The sequence below is a fragment of the Mercenaria mercenaria genome, chromosome 2 (genome assembly GCF_021730395.1).
Source record: "Mercenaria mercenaria strain notata chromosome 2, MADL_Memer_1, whole genome shotgun sequence".
NCBI classification, from domain to species: Eukaryota; Metazoa; Mollusca; class Bivalvia; order Venerida; family Veneridae; genus Mercenaria; species Mercenaria mercenaria.
Genome location: NC_069362.1, coordinates 2,261,495 through 2,283,391, shown reverse-complemented (window position 1 = coordinate 2,283,391; position 21,897 = coordinate 2,261,495). Strand labels below are relative to the sequence as shown.

The 21,897-nt window shown below is 31.8% G+C and overlaps 1 protein-coding gene across 4 annotated transcripts in view; it reads left to right on the top strand.

Annotated features, from left to right (window-relative positions):
- Positions 1–1,641: 1,641 nt before the first annotated feature.
- The window catches only part of LOC123563077 (neuronal acetylcholine receptor subunit alpha-10-like), a 242,721-nt gene continuing 222,465 nt past the window's right edge, over positions 1,642–21,897 (top strand). For 3 of the 4 annotated variants that reach the window (XM_053528339.1, XM_053528331.1, XM_053528336.1), the window contains exons 1-2: positions 1,647–2,062; positions 2,321–2,441. The gene's annotated coding sequence lies outside the window, so the exon portion shown is untranslated. Of the gene's footprint in view, positions 2,063–2,320; positions 2,442–21,897 lie in introns of all 4 variants that reach the window. The other variant, XM_045355655.2, reaches the window with a different exon arrangement.

Below are 21,897 nucleotides of genomic sequence, written 5' to 3'. Positions count from 1 at the left end.
ATATACACCTGTAGAAGAAGCGTAGTAAGTATCATGATATTAAAATGTTCCTTTGAAAGCATAAAACGCAACCAGTCAATATTTAGAGAGGTCCGATTTGATTGAGTTTATTCGTACGAAATATAGAATCACTAAATGGACTTTTATGATCCCCCAAGAAGCTAGAATGAATATCAAAACTTGGTCCAAGTGCAAAATGTATATGTATGAAAATTTATGACTCTTTTTGAATGAAACGTTTTAACATAAATTTTATACAATGTTTTCTAAAAACTACAAGAAAAACTGCCTAAGATGAACAAAGTGTATCAAAATCACGTAGTACTAAGATTTGTCTAGTAGAGTTGCAAGACCTTAATTGCAAAGTTCCTATCCTTTATCAATATCAAATAAGAAATTGTAGACCTCCTCCCATTATCTGAGAAAATATCATTTTATAGAAAATGTATTTCCAATTACCAGTATAGGCCGTGTCCGTAATTACTGATCTCTTATTATTCCCCCAGTTGCAGGCTGGCACTAGATTGAAAAGTTAACAATAATTCCATGAGTTATTGCCCTGCACCCGTGGTTTCTATCTGGATTTTGTATATCGAATACTTTTATCATGTTTAAAACACCATTAAGTATATCCTTAAATTCATCATCATTGATCAAATATATTACTCAGACTTCATTCACCTTATCTAACCCATTTATCACAGTTTTGCCTTGTTCATTTATATGTTAAGTTCATACTACCAGTACTGTTTGCCAAAGATACCTATAAATTGTTTTCCAAAATATCAGCTTCTTGATATTCTCGATTTGCAGACATTCTGCGGGTACTGCAGATATGGAAAAACAGTTATTGATTTCAATTTTTGCACCTAGTCTATCAAAAGATTCATACATTTCGTACAATTCAATCATCTAGACGTTTCAATTCCAGCCTCATATCAAAGTTATATATCTTACTGCAAAAGGAGTTTTTGTTTTGAAAAAAAGCTGTTCAATGTTTCATTGAATAAAAATATTCATTGGAAAGCGTATTCATGTAATGTTTTGATTTACAGTTCAGTCGTATAAAACCTGTATTTATTTTCTTTAAGTTTTATGTTTGAGTGACTTAGAAATAAAGTCTAAAATAATTAATTGGAAAACTCGTCTTAGAAAATCTTCGTTTGATTGCAATCAAATGACTTCAGAATGATTGAAGAGAATATTTAAAAATAGCAACCTATTAAAAACTTTGCAAACCGAATTCATAAAATGGGTTAATACTTTTACCATTTAATCATATGCAGGATTCGATTCCCATTTGATTACATTTATATGACTTCATAAATCTTCTACAGAAAAAAGTTGATTCTTCGATAATGAGAATAAAATACAATACTGATAAATATTTGATTGGAAACAGAGAAATACACCTTTGCCTGATTAATAGACACCTGTAGAGAAGGCGTGCTAAGTATGTCAGATAGGATGTATAAAAATAGAAGTTTTTATATGATACGTAACTGATAAAAGTAACCATGTGGCCGAGTACGCAGTTCATTAATTTAAAAACTCAATGTAATTAAGCTTTCATTAAGAAATGTCCATAAATTTAGAATCAAAACCTCAACATTCGTGTATCTGTTCAGTGTAATTCGCGCCTGGCACGAGATGCTGTGCATATATCAGACTGAAATATTAATGAACACTGCATTCAACCTATCGTATTTTTGGCGGTAACAACGAGCATAGTGACTGGTTTATACATTATACTAGATAATGTACAGTATCAGAAGCTTTGAACAGTTCTGTCCCATGAGGCCTTTTCTGACACGCAACACCGAAAATGTATTTAAAACACCCAATTCAAAGTAGAATGCATTAAATGTATTTGATGTGTTGTTATTGGGGGATTTAGAAGTGATACTCGAATTTGGAGATAGCTACATCGCTCGCGGAAACACTGTCTAGTGTCAATTGATTGGAAGCAAAGGAAAAGCATAGGATATCGAGTGCTGATTTTGGAGTGGGCTTAAGAAGCGCTTTGTGTTACTATAATAGGAATTATTGATAGCTCAATAAGGTTTGTTTAATGCGGAAAATTTCTTTTTTAAACTTTTTAAAAAGAGAGCTTTAACTTTGTGTGTGTTTAGCTGAATAATTAAACTGTTCGTAAGTATCGGGCTATATTGTAAAGAATTGAAAGTGTGGATATTGTGCTGTGCCACATGAATTGACTTAATAACAAAAAGGTGAAAAGAAACTGTGCTCTATTAATTTTAACAATATCATTTCTATAGATAGTCAAACAATATTTATTGTATTTTTGTTATTTTTACAGATATTTTGGAATAACATTTAATTAGAAGAACAGAAAAAAAATACAAGAATGCAAAAGAAAAATAAAGAACTGTGTGGAAATATAATAAACGAATGAGGCGGATCTATGTTGTCGCAAAATGGTAAGTTGATATTTCAAATTTAGTTTTGTTATTGTTATGGAAACCCAATCGCGTACTGTTTAGAAAACAGTCGGAGAGGAATTTTGTGTCTGGCATGAGCATGTTTCAAAAAGTTATTGGCATAAATGCCAATTACTATCATTTTGTTTTGCATTCCATTACGTCTACTGAAATAGTCTTGGAAGATGCAAACTTGGGCGAATACGTCTAAATGAAGGAATTTGTACGTTCTTTTATATTTGTATATGTCGAAAATGTTCCTCCCCACTACATTATCCTATGACAAACCTAGTCTGTAAATACTATCAGTGTGCAACTTAATGTTGAATTAACTCATCTTCCGCTGAATCAATATGTTTTTTTATGTTTTTATAGTTTTGCTTTTGTAAAAGCAAATGTTACATAAAAGCAAGCAAATAACTCGCAGAGACTCGGGAGCGACATGTCCCAAGTGATTTATTTGTATCTTTCTTTGTCATATGTTTTCAAACATTTATTTAAATCAATACGAGTTATAATTAATCCATATTAAAGGAAAACCTATTGTAAATCATGCTTCCTTTACGCAAATGCATGTTATTATAGAGTGTACATGTACACGCATACGTCGGAATTCCTTTTAATAATTCAATATCCGCATTGCAATTATTTCAACATAGGGATTTAAATTGATCGCAGAAAATAAACTGTTGTGAAAACGACAAGCTAGCGAAGCGTAGAATATTGTGAATTTCAAAATGAAATGAATATTTCATATTATGAGCTTCAATTGAAAAACATTAAAATGTAATAACTACAAAATCGTGAATTATTTTCTGATGGGAACCGGCGTTTGTCATTCCAATGAATAGTGTAATTCACACTTTAATATTCGGTTTTAATTAAAAAGATGAGTAAAATGATTGTCATATGACAATACTTTTCAATGCCTTATATGCAAATGAATAGCATGTTCGTGTTAATGAAATATCATTATTGAATTCTGCATATTACTTATTGAATTGCGTGATTCGTATATTGCATGTCTATATTATGTATAGATAATTCAAACATGCGCATTTAAGGTGTTATATCGTCACAGTCGTATTCTTGTTCTATTACCGCATAACCGCATAAATTCCAGCAACATAGTAGACAGTTAAAACAAACTATGAAGTAATGATTTGCGAAAACCTTTATCTTTTTAATATTTTTTTTTTCTTTTTGTCTAGCGACGTAATTCAAGTTTTTGATCGTTGGAAATACTGTCCCAAAATTTTATTTATTCTATTCTACCTGGTGTGATTTTATATTAACAATCTAGTATCCAAAATGCAGACGCATGTTGTATTAAGTGTTGGAAAGTACTTTTTTCAATAAATGCAAGCGTACTCACAGAGCACTAGAGACAAGCGGATATAATACGAAATATTCTTATATCTGCAATATAATTAATATGTTATAAAGTAGGAAAACGAAATCATACATGAAACTGATGATATAACTGATAAGAACAAGTGCAATACTTTGTGTGATAGCTAAAACAGATGGCCCGACAGGAGAATTACACCTTCCCATGTAACGATATTGATTGTTTACCATGACTCAACGTAAGTCAGAATGTTCTGTGGTAACATGGTTTTTGCAGCCACCTATCTAGTGGTACATTTTCCATAGTAATAAATGCTATATGTCTTGGGTCTTACTTCTTACAGTTTATATTTCCTTATGTTTCCTTGTTCTAAAACAAATACTTAAGAAAAATGACTTAAGTCACATGGTTTAGAAATAAAGCGAAAATTATCAACAGCTGTAAAACGAAAATTATATTTACAGTATTGAGGAGATCGATAAAGATATGTTGGAACAAAAGATGTTGCCAAGCAAGTACCTAAATATAAAACTATGGAACATAATCATGAATTTTAAATTCAATATGAATGACATAATTACAATGCCAATCATATTTTGATTTTTAAGTGAAATATATGTTTTAAAGTGTCTCTTTCTAGAGGTACTAAAATTCATGTCAGTGCTTTAACTATTTTTACACTTTTCAAAATTTGGAAAACGTTGTTTTTTTTTCTTTCGAGCAATATACATATATAAACGTTTGATTATGGTCCGAAGAAGCACCGATTATACAGATTTGAATGAATTGTTGGTCATTAGGCAACAAGGACCTTGGATAAATAGTGTTGACTATTGACCGGCAAGACATGAATTATGTGTTTTATAACAAGACATTAGAAATAAATTTTCAAACTTTTATTATCTATTTTATGTTATATTGACGTAGTCAACATATTAAGTCATATACAACATACTATGGACGGGGGATTTATGTAAGGAGTCATTTGATAATATTCATCATATCTGAAGGTAAAGGCAATGCAGTACAAAGCTAAACTGTTTAATTATTATAATGTTATTACATATACTTTGAAAGGGCTAGCTATTTTTATTAATGAGTCAACTTTGACTTATACACATCTACCCTTTATTGCCACACATCGTGAACAGACTCGATTAAACCGAGTCTGCTATTATTGTTCTTGTTGCATTCTATGCTTCCAAAAGACTTTTTTACAGATTTTTTAACTAGCTAGGGACTCGCCGAACGGCGGTATTGGAACAGGTCATAGTGGGCCTCGAATCTTTGACATCAAGAGGCAAATGCTAAAACCACTGAACTAAGGTGAACAGTTTTAAGCTTGTTTCTGTAAGACCCATGCATTTACCGCCATATGTTCAATTTGTATGCACAAACCATACCCTAAATAAGATAATACATTCGTAAAGTATAGTGTAAATGAACAAATTAAAATGACATTATAGTTTTATAATATCTTAATTTGTTTTCGTGCATCTTTATAGAAAAGTGCGGTAATGAAAAGCAAATATAAAATGAAATTCAAGTTGAATGATTGCACGAGATTAACTATCATGCATCAAAATTAAAACTCATCTTTAATCAAGCTGACTCTCCCGGGTAATTCTAGGTTTTAATGACTTATTTACAACGTTAAAACCTAAGGCACAGTTTCAGCTGATAGAAGAAAAAATAAGAAATGATGATGCAGTATTTATGTGAACATTATGTAAGAGCATAAATCTATTTATTCTGCAAGAGTCTTTTTTTTGCAACATCATACAGTAAGCATTGCAATTTATATTCAGTTTAAATTTTGCGGACTTGAGGTTTTATAAATTAGATAAAATTAGCACATCCTAAGCGAATTAACGAATGACGTAAACGTCGCTGTTACAAAATGTTTTCCCCTGTTTCCAATTATTCGAACGGGAGAAGTGGGAAACAATCACCATATATTGCTTCTTACAAATTGTTGTTTATACTATAAGTTAGTAATCGGTGATTTTAATTCTTAAAATCACGGCATACTCAATGTTGATTTTGGATGGCATTTTTGATTGTATAGCAAGGCCTTAGTTACATTGTAACGGCAAAAGGCATTCGTTCTTTATTGATGTTGATTAAATAAGTACACGAGCAAAATATATAACATATATCTGTTATGACATTGTCGGTTTAGGGAAGTTTCTTTAACATGCATCTATTAGATCATCTTTTATAAACATAGATAGATAGATAGATTCTTTATTACCTCCACAGATAGGAGAGCATCATGGCAAAATTATTCAAACAACATCAATACAAATAAGTAAACTAAATACAAATATATACACAAAGAGCATTAACATGACAAGAATCAAACAAGTACAACTTAGTTTCAAAGATAAGAAAAGCGAGAATATTACCAGCCGATATTAAACTGACCAGGAATTGTTTCTGTGCATACAATATCAATTACAAGTACTATGTGCACATATACTTAACTATATGTAAACTAAACTAGCGATCTGTTCCTACGAAACATTTACGTTTTAACTAAAATATATTTAATTGTCTAATATTAGTTTTGGGGCATCGCTTTCCAGCGACATAATTATGCATTCATCCACAGTGTTTTTCCGGCTTATAATGTACGTTAGGGTTTGACGTTCATCTTGGCATTGTGCCAGAGCATTTATATTTATTAGTGTAATGTTCTCTAGTTAAAAAAAACAATGTTTAGTTATTGTTATTAAATGCAACCAGCAGTTCCTATTAAACATTGAGAATGATGTTTTATGATCACAAATTTAGATTTATTTTACCTGGAAATACGTTAGCAAGTTGTTACCGCCACGTCTTCCTCACATACCTGGAGTGAACACATTGTTGTTTTTACAATTTACTTAGTACATTGTTTTTGTATGATATATAATTCAGTGCAATTATATTCGATTGCCCTTTCATTGTAGAAGAACTGTCTTCTTAAGTCAATGCTCAAGAGAAAATCGTTCATGTTACGCCGTGCACTTTATGTATACAACACTGCTTTTATTCTGTAGCAAGCATCACTTTCGGGTAGCCTATTTTAATTTGTTTTCTTTCCAAGTCATAGTCCATTTGACCTCATATTTTTTAATTGATGTTTCTACCTGCATTGTTGAAACATTTCTGGTTCCTTGGATCATAGGAAATGCCAATGTGCAAACCAAGGCCACAACAGGTATTTTACATCATAACGTGTTATGGTTCAAAAGTGGTTAATATTTATTTTCAAATGTTTGCCAAAAATTTCCTTTGTGTCACAGCCTTCATCATGCTGTCATTTGAGCATGACTAATATTTAATATTTAATTAAATTAATTTGAACAGATGAATTGAACAAGTAGGATTAAGTGTGTCTTAACACAGCGCTGCAATGATAATGAAAAATAACACTTTTTATAATTATGTATCGTCATACTTACTTAAATAGTTTTATTATCCAAAGTTCTTACTTTAAAATCCAGATCAAGCTGCGGGATGTCGTATGCAGTCCTATTGTCTCAGTCGGACTAAAATTTAAGGACATATTTTTATGTATATGTTAAGTAAACTATATTTTACAATTATATATAAAACCATAATATCTTATTACATATTTTTCTCTGAAAATGAAGAGATAAAATCAGGATATTTAAATAAATATAAACCCACTGCTGACAAATCGTGCCATAATATGTATGCATAATCATATATATATATTGATATATATCTGATCACCTCCAACTAGAAAAAAAAACCATTTAGATAGCCTAAGGATAGATGTAACTCTAAGCTGGCTGACATTTATTTTAACACTCATCCATCTACCGCATCTACTGTGTAGGTATGAGTTTCTTTCTTTCCATCAAATTAATTGGGAGATATCGTGTAGGGTTATGAACTATCGAAAATTTACGACATATATCTTGTAATGTGCTAAGAGCTATTATTAAATATAATACATTAAAATAGATAATGGTATGTGGTTGACACAATTACAAATAAACTGCATGTATAAACAAAACATCGCAAAAACATACATATAATAGTGCAATATTTTATTTGGAACCTGACATTATTTTCCTGTGATCTCTTACGTCCATGGCCTAATTAAGCGATAACTGTTCTTTTTTTCTGTTCTAAAAATAGTTTGATGACTGATGACATCTGTCTGTTAAACAGTTTTTACTTGAATAATGTAACGAATCATGTAATGAATGCCCTTTTCCTGACTTCTGAGCATTGTTTGAGTTTGCGCTTTGTTTTCAAGGCATACGCACAGGTGATCATTTGTTTCTTGAGATATTGAGGCATATGATAAAAACGATACGGCACATGTCATGAAAAATTAGAAAGAAAAGGTAAATTTTGTCTATATTTCTTTTCGTTTAAATGTTTGTAGATTTAACGATAACAAACACGCAGAATTAGAAAAATGTAATTAAGCTTATGTTAAAACTCTTCGCGTATCGCACTTGCAATTTAAGAAGTGATTCATTTTAGTTGTGTTTACACATACATTCTTTGCACGAAGCCGTAGGAAAATTTGCAGATTCAAGGCATCTATTTAATTAATTCAGTACTTAAAATGTTGTCTCGTTTTAAACTACATATTATGGCAGTGTTTCATAGACATTTCGTAATTAACTCAATAATATTATAAATCAATTAAAAAAAATAAACGTTTTTAATTAATGTGACACTTACGTTGCCTGTTGTCTTTCAGCAATCACAATGATAACAATTTCCAACAAACTAATATGTTATGACATATTTCCTGTTGCGTGCTTGTAACAGGAAATTAGGTTTTCTTTTAAAACTATCTTTGTGCATCAATAATAAAGTTTTAAGATAATCTAAACAAAATTTATACGAACCAAGGTCCGATATTGAAGTCAATTACTCATTGTTATGTTGCACATGAGACATTTTCAAACATTTTATTATCTTTTGACAGTAAAAGTAATATGTATGCACTATGATTGATTGCAACATTTCATGCAATGTACGGGGAGGAAAGTTCTTCGAAAGCTCTCGGTGAAATGACCGAAAACTTTGTCATTTACCTGGCGCCTTGCAGTCTCAATCAGAAACAATATACGACACGAGCAGCATCATGTTTAACTAAAAGATCTTATTCTTTCTTCTGATGATAATAAAGTGTGTCAGTAACTGTGAATATCACAAGTGCAGTAGAGGTATTTTAGGATTTAGTAACGTTTTTTTGAATCCCACTTCATTAAACAGTTATTAGCATATTCACCGAAGCGAATTCCCAAAACATGTTTTAAAATAACATAATTTCGAATAATTGTGCCAGTACGATTATGAATCAAAACACATGCGGTTCTCAAACTGACAAAACAGGATACAGAACAAATTCAATAAAATGTGACATTTTATCTATTGTAGTTTATACATGCAGAATTTTAACGGATACTGCGAACTATTAACCTTTTTTCCTGCCGATATGTAACAAATTGATGTTCAATGTATGGAACGCTGGTTTGACAAATAAAAGACGTATCTGGTGCCAGTCCGTTAAAATATCTCGAATGCTCTCTTGTGTTAACAAAACACTTTTAATTTCTCTGTTCCCAGTTATTTATTATTTCACATTTCTAGTTAGTCTTCTTCTATGACAAGATAGTGACGGTAGTGAGCAACAACACTTCAAATCTTAAACCGTGCAATTCTGGTTTGGTTTAAGACCTAGAATGCTCAAATAGACGTTAGTTAATCATGTCGGGTCATATTTTGCTGAATTATCTTGCTCAGACCCACCAACCTACCATCTGGATTACACCGTTTGTACAACGTGTACTATTTTTTGTTTTTAGATCTGCTTGCCTGTTATTATCTTAAAACGCAAACCAGATTGTGTGAGTTATATGCAATTTTAAATATATTTTAATAAAATTTTATTAAATGATTTTCATATTTAGTCTCCAATGATTGTGTAATGTTTTATATGTAGATTTAAAGAATTATGGCAGGTTTTAATGACAAGATAAATTACAAAATATCTGTGAAATGACGACATGTTATAACTGGGTGACATAAAAACTACGAATGAGAATTTTTTTTTAAAAAAATAAAAGAAATGCTGCGATGTTGTAAAGAAAGCCACTCAGTTGGTCGATTGTTCTTCCAAGGTATCGCACTGTGCATTATAAAAATCACGGATAAGACCCCATGATCGTCCTATGACCCAAGCTATTGTTACATAAAACCAACAAAAGAAACAAATAATGATATTTAAGAAATAATGTATAGTAGAACCATGCTTTTTACATATGGAAACACTACGATGAGGTTATGCTCATCCGGGATTGTTTGGCTGAGAGAATTATACGCGGGGTATAACCGTTCTGTATTGTTCAGAAATGGTAAGACATTGCTCTGCTATATATTATTTCGAATCAAACGTATATTTCAAGTTATCACGATAGGGAAACACTATTTCATGATGCATGTATATCGGCAGATACAGTAGGTCGATGTGACGTCACTGCTTAAAAGTGTTATAAGTTTTAACATGCGATAAGTAACACGTCCCGCGGAATAACTTAGGAGTGCGCGGACATCTAGTGAGTACGAGTACGCGCCTGATAATCAATACAGTGTGTGTAATACCGGTCTGGTATATCTTTTAGATTCTGAAACGTCTTTTACATAAAGTAGTATATGAATTCTGGTTGCATTCATTCCTGGCGTCTACATTGCGCCAGATAGTATGTCGACGTGATGCCAGTTTCCATGTTTTAACGGAATGTACATCGATTTTCCATATTAGAATATATCTTTTTTTGGTAAAGTCATATACCATCCTTTCAAAATGAACATATTTCCAGATGCTTTACATACACTCTCAAACGAATTTGTCCTCTGCAAGTGAAGACACAGGTGGACAGAGCGAGAGAGACAGAGTAGAGAGAGGTTGAAAGAAAAAGTTTAGATACAGACATGTCCGGATTACGTAGCCTAGCTCTTTTTGTATAGACAATCTGGTCTTTTAAAATAATAATACACGACTTCCTGCTCTTATAACAATATAACACATTTCAGAAATTCCAGGTTCAAGGTTGGGTAGGGAACCAGGATCCTCTAGATTGCAGTCAAAGAGCCTTTTTACCGCTACAGCACCATCCATTTTTCAGTTAGACAAGCAATTACAAAAACGTATTCCTAAGAATCTTAAACAGTAGTCATATAAATGTGTAAAACGATAAGAGAAAACAGAAACACTGTAGCCATTTTGCTTATTGTTATCGGCACTTGGTAGTCAGAAAAATCTTGCCTTTGCACGAGTGGGGGAATTTTTGGTAAATGATTTGCACATACTGTGTTGTCTTACGAAGGTTTAAATAGATGATATTGATGTTTCATATACATTATAGTAAAAGGTTTTACAACTTTTGAATCTTTTGTTTTCTCCAGTTACTGAAATAAGTAACCTGTATTATACACCCACTTCAATGCTTATTTCTGATAACTGCATTTGGTTTACATCTTGAAGCTTGTCATGTAAACAAAACAATGCTATTCAGACAGTCTGTGGTTCCATTCAGATACCATTCTCTGCCTAAGAAAATTCTCACAAGAAAACATCGCTGCCGCCCTTAGAGGCAAGAAGATCACATATTTGGTATATATAGCACATCTGAACTACAATATTGCATGTACATGCTCTCAGCTACTAGTTTCGTGATACATCGTCCTGACCTTCCCAGACGAAAAGGCATGTAACATCAATATCTGAAATGGCAAAACGTCCATATACTAGGGAATACAATAGCTGCCTAAGTGAAAAACATTGTCTCGTTTGGCTGCTGTGATGAAGAAAATCGGGACATAAGGCGAAATGGGAAAATTTCTTAGAAGCTATTTCGAAGTCTGTGTTCAGAATGTGTATAATATTGTTAGACTGGCTCATGGCGAATACATTCATATCTGAATTAAGATTGGGATTTTGTCTTTTGACATACTGATATTGAGGTATTGCCGAGAATATTAATGGTCTATGAAAACACAAGTTTAGCAAACTCGTGTTTATTTCATTAAATATATTTTTCTGCAGTTTAAGGTAGTTCTGCACGTTCGAATCAAACTCTTTTCTACAATGTAGAATTCGATTAAACACTGATTTTTCAAAACTTCTGAATGTACTCAAAGCAGTCGGCAAATAAAAACAGTTAAAGACCGTGCGTTCGATTTTTGTTAGACTGATTTGAAAACAAATTGCCCTTGCACAAATTTTCATAATGGTGGTCTACGTGAAAATCACAAATTTATAACATGTTTGCGAACAGATTTTTTTTTAAATAATTATATTGGTTTGAATAAAACTTCTCACAATAGTAAATATACATGTGGCCGATTATATGGTAAAAGAAAATGTGTACTTGTTTTCTAGATATTTGCCAATTATTAAAAGGGATCCGCGCATTTTGAGCCGGTGTTACGTTTTTCAAATTATTTAACGTGTCTGAAGTTTAAGTATTATTTTCTACGTTAGAAAGACAGTAGCGTTGCCGTTTAATAAATTTTATCGCCTGTTGCCATTAATTCATAAAATGTTCTTCTTTTCTGTACGACAAATGCAGGATTTACTCTACGTTTCCCTTACGCCATTACTTCTTGTGTATTAAACCTGCAAAATTACCTTAAAACATAACATATACGTCCAAATGCTGATTAATTATTTTAATTATTCAGAATACATATGTTATGATTACAAAAATTCAGCAGACGATAAATTATAAAATCTCTGGAAAGGTCCTTTGGAAACATAGAACGCAACCAAGCAACATAATTGCAGACTCTGTTCATGGGAGATAATGAAATATCAAACACCATCACCCCCTCTGCCCCGGTCACACTCCCCTTAGCGCCGGCTTAAGTGCAATTAAGTTATAACAGAATTGAATCTTCCCAATTATCCCAAAAATTCTGGCTCACGAAAAATCTTAAGTAATTGCTTAGCTAAGTCTCTTATTTCAAATGCTTGTTTTTGCTCTTTATGCGTCTTCAATATTGACTTTTTAATATGCATGAGAACCATATATGACTATTGCATAGACCAAAACAAAAACATTGAATTTCACAGGAAACGAAGTATAGAAATAAGAAACACACTTAAGCAAAATACTTTTTACTCGTTCTTTTTTTCGCGCTTAAATAGAAATATGACAAAAAATAGTGCAGACAAATACTACAGTATAATCTAGCTACAAACATATTGTTATAGAAAAAATCAACATTAAATAAAAATAACTTAAGCAATAGCAAGATTTAAAAATAACAGACTTAAATAAGTAATTACTTAAGTTTTTGCTTGAAATTGGGGCCAGAAAATATAACAACACTGAGCCAAAGTACAGGCATCCATTTGTACAGCCATCACACGCCACTTAAAGACTGCTTTTGTGAATCCAAGCAACATAACGGCAGACGTGGTTTGACATAACAGCACATCAGACTCGGATTTACATAACAGTAGACTCGGTTTGATTGAGTTTGTTCGCGAAAAATAATGAAATTGGCAACACCCCTCACGCCCGTTAGCGGTGTAAACCTTATTGTTATATAATGATCTTTTAACAAATAAATATATACCTTCAATAAAATGTATATCACATCAGAAACAACGCAAACAGGTAGTTTATTGGCCTTTAACATACATATGTTTGTGTATATCAATGTTTCAGATAATTGAATATATTTCTGTTATATGGCTGCAAAAATGAAGAAACTGTCTGGTAATTTCAAGCATCATTGAAGACTGAGTATGCATTCGTTCGATCATCTTTGAGAATACTAAACGATTTTACAGATTATCGTACGTTAACTGCTTAAACAAAAACAAAGTGTTTTTGTCGCCTTCGATCGCTGAAAAATTGAGAAAAAGTCACCGAGACGATTTGAAATCGTAATCAAATTATTTTATAGAAATAAAATTGTGTGCTTTGTGTCTGAATCGATGAGTATCGCTTTTTATACACGGGACCTTTTGCAGTTTTACTTAGGACATGTTGCCAGTAATTAGAGAATTCACTATTAATTGCACGCACGTGAGCGTTTTTGCTAATTTATGCCTGCTTTTTCGTTGGAAAATCTTACATTATAAATCCGAAATACTGAGTTACAAACATTGGAATCGTGAGCTATTTTGGTTAAGTAAATAAGTACCTTCAACAAGAGAGAGAGAGAGTATTAAATTGAATATTCATTACAGCTTATTGTTCTAATTGAAAACGATGCTCGCATGTTAACAATCAAAATTGTGTCACAGTTTTTATATATGAACCAAAACTTTCCTTATACAAAACCAAAACAATAATACTCTGTTATACTTAGAGATGTACTTTCTATGTTACGCAAATTTCTGTTTCGATGCTACTGTCTGGAATAAATCAAACGTTTAATCTCTTTCAACAAATGATAATCGTAATTTCAATATTAAAGCATATTGTGTACAGTTTTCATAGATGAACATAAATTAGTAAAAGATACACGGAAATCTTCCAGTTAATTCTGAACCAACAAAATATTCATAAATATTTATAATATTTGGGTAATCGTGCTATTCGAAGTGCGGTTTAGAGAATAGTGTGCCTTTATCATTATTTTACTCGCAAAAGTGAACAAATGTACTTGTTTTCTTTTCTACGCAAAATATTAAAAGAAATGTTCAAATTACTAATTAACGCAGAATGGTAAATTACTGGCACCATGATTTAGGCTATTAGGGATATAATACTATGTACTGTGTTGCTATATCCAATAAAGCTGGTGCATTTGTTTCACACTCTGGATTTATGAATGAAATGAGAAGAGCAAACCGCATCACGAAAACGTCATAAACTTCCTTATTCAGTTAATACAGATCGTCTTCAAAACAACCGAGGCTTAATTGTGCAATATGACTGCACTACAAGTTTCTTTTCCATCAAATTCAGATTTAAAGTTTCACTTCTTGAAATACTGATGAAAGAAGTTGTAGGAGATACCTGAAATACATTTATTAAAAAAAATAGTAATATATAATTCAGCATATGTATTAATAATCTGTAAATCAAATGAAAAAGATTATAAAAATCAAAAAAGAAAAAAAGGTTGAAAAGTAACATTTATAAAATGTATGCTAAAGTTCAAACAGAAGCTACCCTAAGTTCAAAAGGTGACAAATAATCATAAACTATGACTGATGAATATCAAAAGCTAGAATTAAATTAGTTTCATAGCGATTGTGAAAGTTACCAATACAACAAAAATACCAGAATTATTTTGGTGCCGTAAAACTTAATGTGCTCGAAAAAAGATCCAAGCCCTTGTCATTTAATGTGACCTTTGCTACAAAAATAATAGAAAGCTATCCGAACTAAACATCCAGTTATTGTTTTCTTGCTGATTAAACAATGCAATTTTCTCGGCGTTGTTTACAGCCTCTGACCAACCTCTATTATGGTCCAACAATCGGGAAATTATTTTTTGTCAGCGAAACTTTTCTTCTCTCTGCCAATCAAGTAGTAAACATGTCAGATAATTCTAGGGTATTGGGGTTACACGTAGCTATTACATCAATAGCGCACAACATCAATACACTGAACCTTTACATCTTAGTTTGTGTTTACTAATAACATGTTTCAATTTATCGAGCAAAATCAAAATGAACGTAAAAAAATGAAAACTGGCAAAAACGTTACTTTTCTAATAGACATGTTAAATTATAATCGGCATTAAAGCTATATACCTTAAGTATCCAGTTTTCTGACCCAAGGGTTTAAAGGTGGATAATCAGATTTTGGCCATGTAACGGATTTGTTCGAAACTTTAGCATCTGATCATTTACACTCATTTATGTTCACTTAACACTTAATACAAATTAGATTTTCACTGGAGGTATTTTTAAAATTTCATTTTCCTATCCTGGTTGCCCAACCAAGATAGAGTTATTTTATCATAAGTATAAATTTGATAAACATACTTTGCCTAAGAAAATGTATAAATATTAGACATGTTGTAATATATTTGTAAAATATTTGTATTAAAAATTATGTATTTAGATAGAATTCATTAGAAACGCAAGTTTGAAAAATTATTATTACCTCCCTTTGCCTATCTTGGTTGCGCAACCAAGATAGGTTGGAAATAAATGAATTCAGAAGCTACACACAGCTTTAAAACTTGCATTTTGGTTCAGATTGTTCAATAGTTGATATGTCTATCAAATGCAAATGTAAAACTAGACATTGTATCGAAATAAAAAGAAATACCCAGCTTTTTATATACTTTCATATTAAAGGGTAGTAATTACAAAATTTTATAAAAATGATAAAATATACATTTCAAATAGGAATCTAACTCTGTGTAATCGGTCTTTTTGTTCCTTAAATAATTCTCTACCAGAATATACAAAAAGTAAAAAATGCCATTAAATGTTGTTTAAATGTGATTGACCACCTTTAATGGTTTCATTGTTGTATCAGGTTTCACGAGCCAAGTGTCCAATTGCTTTTCTTCCATTTTCTGATGTTCTGTCCGAACGGTTCATTGATTTTATTGTTTTATCGGGTTTCACGAGCCAGGCTGGAAAAAAAACCTTCTTATTTTGTACAATAAAATTATCATTCTTACAGAAATAGAAACAAAAATCAAAATAGACTGGAACTTTTTCGTGAAAGTGTTTTTGCTAGGTATGTACAGAAAACTTCCGATTTCAGTCTGTAGCACTATTCTTACTGTCAGTAATGCAACAAATCTTTTATTTCACCTGTTTAAATAACTAGCATTCATAGTTGCTATGGCAGAATCAGTTCTTTTAGTCACACACAGTTTAGCATATGGTTAAACAATCAACTGTACTGTAACAATAACTAAGCGCTGTGTATGTGATATTATGATTGTTTATACATATCATAGTTTGACTTCTAGATGATAGAAACAATTTCCTAACACACACATGCCATGTTATTCTAGTATTCTTCCAGCTACATGTCCTTGTAAAAACACGCTGTCCCAGTGGCCCAGTGCCTGCGCTGTTACAGTGACTGTTTTATTATAATTTATTTGCGATTAGCCAAGTTCTGTTGACAGGTGTGCAGTTCAATAATGGTGTTGTTGTCATGGGAATGACATATTTCATTGACCTACTGTGGGCTCCACCTTAACAACAACAGCGTCTTCATGAATTATGTTATTATTATGTCAGATCCAGATATATGATACACTTCATTAAGATCTCAGAGAGTAGTACTTGGCTTTTTTGAAGTCTTCAGTTATATCATTTTTTAGCTAAAATATGTAATGTTTTTTACATTTAAAATATTAGACAAAATCACCATTTTGAAAAGTATTTTCTTAAGACATTTTGCAGAATATTTGCATGAAAATGATTTTTTTAATCTATCTAAGATATCCTGAAAGCTTTATAAAAAAAGCCTAAATATATGTAGTCTGAAATCATTAGTCCTCCACCTCTGATTCATGTGGGAAGTTGGCAGTTACTTGGGGAAAACAGGTTTGAACTGGTACAGAATCCAGGAACACTGGTTAGGTTAACTGTCCGCCGTTACATAACTGAAATACTGTTGAAAAAAACGAGCGTATATGTATATCGATTGTAATGTTTATAAAATGGAATAGGCATCTAGATTCGTTAAAAACCCCAATTTCAGCGCTCTTTTTTTAACCATTCAGATCAAAAACTGCGTAAAGTATAAGGTAGATTTTCAAACTTTTTTTTTTCTATTCAAAATGACAAAAGTTTACAACGGAAAGTACTTCACCCAAATCTTTGTTTCCGATAAAATATTGAACAATGTTTTTATTTAATCAAACGGGATCCACAATGTATAATAAAAAGTAGTTTTTGTCTGAAATTATGAATTTGACTCAAAAGTGGCATATAAATTTAAGGGTAAAACATGGAGGTGTATCACTGGGTAGAAAATAATATTTTAATGTATTGTTCTTTTTTAGTCTCATATCAGGGTGTTGACATATTCTTTCTTGGACAATAATCAGACAGTTTCTTCGTAATGTTTTGGTTTATACCTTCAAGATTAATTATCCTTAAAACATTTCATGTTACATTAAACCCGCTGTCTTTGAAGAAAATCGCCTCAAACAGGACCAGGTTGTTTTTGCAATTTAATTTCATCAATCAGAAGAAATCAAAGAAGAATAAAACTGACATCATTCACAACATTGGATGGCCAAACTAATACAACACTAATCAACTGCCTAAAACAGTTATTCTCACTTTCAGTGAATCTCACGCAAACCGGTCTCCAAGGAAATCAACGTTTTGGTCATTTGTTCGCAGAGAACATGGTATAAATTGCTTTATGCTTCAACGACAGATGCTTACTTCTGTTCTTGTCATAAATCTTCAGAGGGATTGTCACAATACTTAATATACACCGTATACTCAATGTTTCTGAGTTTTAGTAATTTTCGCCTTTTTGATTCCTTATTATTCGTTGCCTGATATTTATATATATGCGCAAACTAATCAGAATGTGTAAATGAGTTCAAAAAGCACGGCAACGAATCATTTTCTGTGTACGACTGTATTTCTTCTTGTTGAGATTTAAGTATCAAGAATATTTTCTGAGATGTATGTAAACTTAGCATGTGTACTTTTAATGTCACAAGAAATACAGAATGGCACAAACTTCTCGGTTGCCTTATCGTGGGACGTAACTATGATATTGTGTGTACATGAAGCCATTTGTTTTCCTTAACTATACAATTAATAGGTTAATTTGAATAGTTTGTACGACTTTCTAACGAGGCTAACGAGATGTTTTATATTGCTTCGCTAACACATGCGATTATCATGCTAATAAAATGTCGAGGCATAATGCAACACAGAGTTAAGTACGTTCTTTGTATATATATTTATAGCGTATTTTTCCATTCTACAAGCGGAAAACTAATTTTAATTGTTCTTTTAAAGTAAACCGTTGAAGATTGCACTATGAGCAGACAAACTTCTTAAAGCAAGAATGATCTGAAATACAAAGCTAAAACAAGTGACAAACAGCGTCATGGAACATTCTCTGTAATTGGCAAGATTTATGAATCGAGAATTGTACTAAAATGATTTAAGGAGAAGTGGTCTATCAAGGTATTTAATCTTTATCCAGGTTTACGTAAAACATACTGCACGAATCTGCTATAGAACTGTTGGTACTTACATATATATACCATTTACCGCGCGAGATTCATCTTACATTTCTGCTGTAAAACGGACCTTTACAGCACCTGGACACTTCCGATAGTTGCAATACTGTATATGTATATAAAGTTTCCATTAACTGTCATATTTTATTTTTCTAACGGCTAATATGCATTGATATTTTTATGACATTCCGTAAAACGCAATTATAGTTTTACCAGAAAGAATGTTAACATATAAGTGTTAACATGAATGCAAATATTTTCAATGTCGGATAGTTACTATTTTACTAGATTAAAGAGAGAAATGCACATCAGATAAAAAATATATATGTTTTCGATATGAATCATGCGTTTTTGACGGTTATGATAAAGAAGAAAGAGATACAACATTTATTTTGTACCTCTCAATCTTCTATATTTTTTTTTCCATTTACAAAACGATAAGTGAATTTTAACTTTAATATAATATATACCTTTTGGAGCAAGAACTGATATCAATGTTCAATAATTTTTCGTCAACTGAAATTCGTTAATTTTCAATAAAAAACAAAAACAAAACAAAAAAGGTTCTTTCATTTATGCATGTAGAAATTCCATATAAAGCATCTACGCCTAACAATTTTAATATTGTCATTTTATAAAAATGTAATATTGTGATGATTTTCCTTTATTCTTGTAAACTTTGGGTGGTAATTACACGAGTTGTGTCATATTTTAGAACTAAGCTGTAAATGAAAAAATAATAAATAATGCCAAGCAGAACTAATTTATATTCTGTGTTACTTTCACTTTTGAATAAGGCCTGGTCTCCCTTATTTTGTGAATTCGTGTTACAACAAAATTCAGTCTTCGTTCTTTGTGTTATTTACACACATTTAAAGATTTTAACAAGTTTTTCAAATGACAATATTCGAATTCACGAAGTGTTTATAAATTGTTAAAATCTCAGATCAGATAAATGCAACCGAAACAGCGGGTTTCGGCTATGTAACGTTCGCATATGATAATCTAGAATCGCTCAGACAGGCTGATGTTCAGATTTTTTAAAGGTATTTGGCACCTTGCTAAGTCTATGTCGTCGATCTGGAGATACATCAATTTGTCAAATTAACGAAACAGCTGTCGTTTCATGTCTTAAATAATTATAAATGCTTTCTTCATCATGTAAGATATTACAGTAAATGGTTCATGACCTGAGTGAAACGTTTTTAAGTGATATAAATAATAATTACCGCAACTGTAAGACACCTGAATGATCTTAACATCCTTTGAATCATTTGTTCGACAGTACGAAGTATAAGTTGATATGTGCTATTTTAAAGATATGGGTTGAAGTTTTTAGGTGTTATCATTATAATCTAGCAGTGTAAACTTCAGAAATAGTAACTGATTATCAATCATTTAAGACAAGCGAGATCCTATCTCTTTTCAAATTCTTCCCAACTGTCTAAGGAAAATTATATCTGTCGTTTCTTGGTGAATATGTAGGGCAAACTGTTCCTTCTAAAATCTACTATGGCATTTACTATGGGTGGCGGTTTCCGCCAAAATTAGTAAATATACAATCCATTCATAAACAAGTCAGTCAATGCATAGCATTTCAACGCCTTCTAGTCTTAAACTCCATCCCGTCCAATAAATTTGCATTCAACGCATTATATTTTGAAACCATTTAATGCAAAACTTCATTCCATCCATCTAAACATGGAACGATGCATTGAAAAACTTGTTGTGATGCACCGTAATATGAAATCATCCAACAAAACATGATACCATGCAGCTCAATGTGAAGCCATTTAACACAACATGAGTACGCGCAGTGTAAGATGAAATGATTTATTACAACTTGACGCCGTCTAATGCATATTGAAACCACTTTGTGTAATTAAGAAAGGTGTATTAAAACCTGATGCCATGCAGTGCAATGTGAAGACGTTTAACGCAACATGAGTTCGTGCGGTGTAAAATGAAATGATTCATTAAAGCTTGGCACCGTCTAATGCATACTGAAACCGTGTTGTGTGATTTGGAGCAGCGTATCAAAAGTTGATGCCATGCAGCCAAATGTGAAGCCGTTTAACGAAAGACGAGTACATTGCATTGTAAAGGGTTAATAAGACTATCAGTTCATAAGTTTGACCTGTTATAAATACAGAATCTGGATCAGTTTTACATATGAATATCTTAAAATGTCCTAAAACTGACCTTGTGATAAAATTCTAGAATTTAATTTAACACTGTTTCTGCGATTTATCTGAATATTAAAAAGGACCGTATTTTCGTGAAACATCTTTCTTCTTAGTTTAAGCTTTGTCAGAAGTATACTTCGTGAAACAGACTCAGTAATAGAAATAATAATGACAAAATTAACAAACACTAAAAATTTCACGACTTAATTACCAATTATAAAATTATAAAATAAATGTTAACATGTTTATGTTTATCGGTATGTCTAAATTACATGTACTTCACTGTGCAATGTTTTGTCAATATTTGTTTGTTTATTTGTTATTGTTTTTTTTCGGGGATGGGTGCCGGCGGAAGATCTTATGCCGTTTCTAAACAGTATTTCATTTAAGTTGGACAGTCAATTTCCTGGATTTCATACAAGTATTACCTTTATTTCCACAAGTATCTGCTAAATGGGAGGAAAAAAAAAGGACAATAAGAGGAAAAATAGTGACGAATCTATGAACGATGAGCGAAAGTCAGGTCGGTATACGCAAACACTTGATGGAACAACTGTTGTTAGTAGCATTTTGAAAGAGACAAATTCAGTGTTATTTAGAAGAAAGATGTTTCACGAAAATAAGGTCCCTTTCAATATTTAGATAAATCGCAGGTACTGTTTAGGCTGACCACTACCAAATAGAATGTAAGCCTCCGCAGGTCTAGTCACAAGTAGTCCAA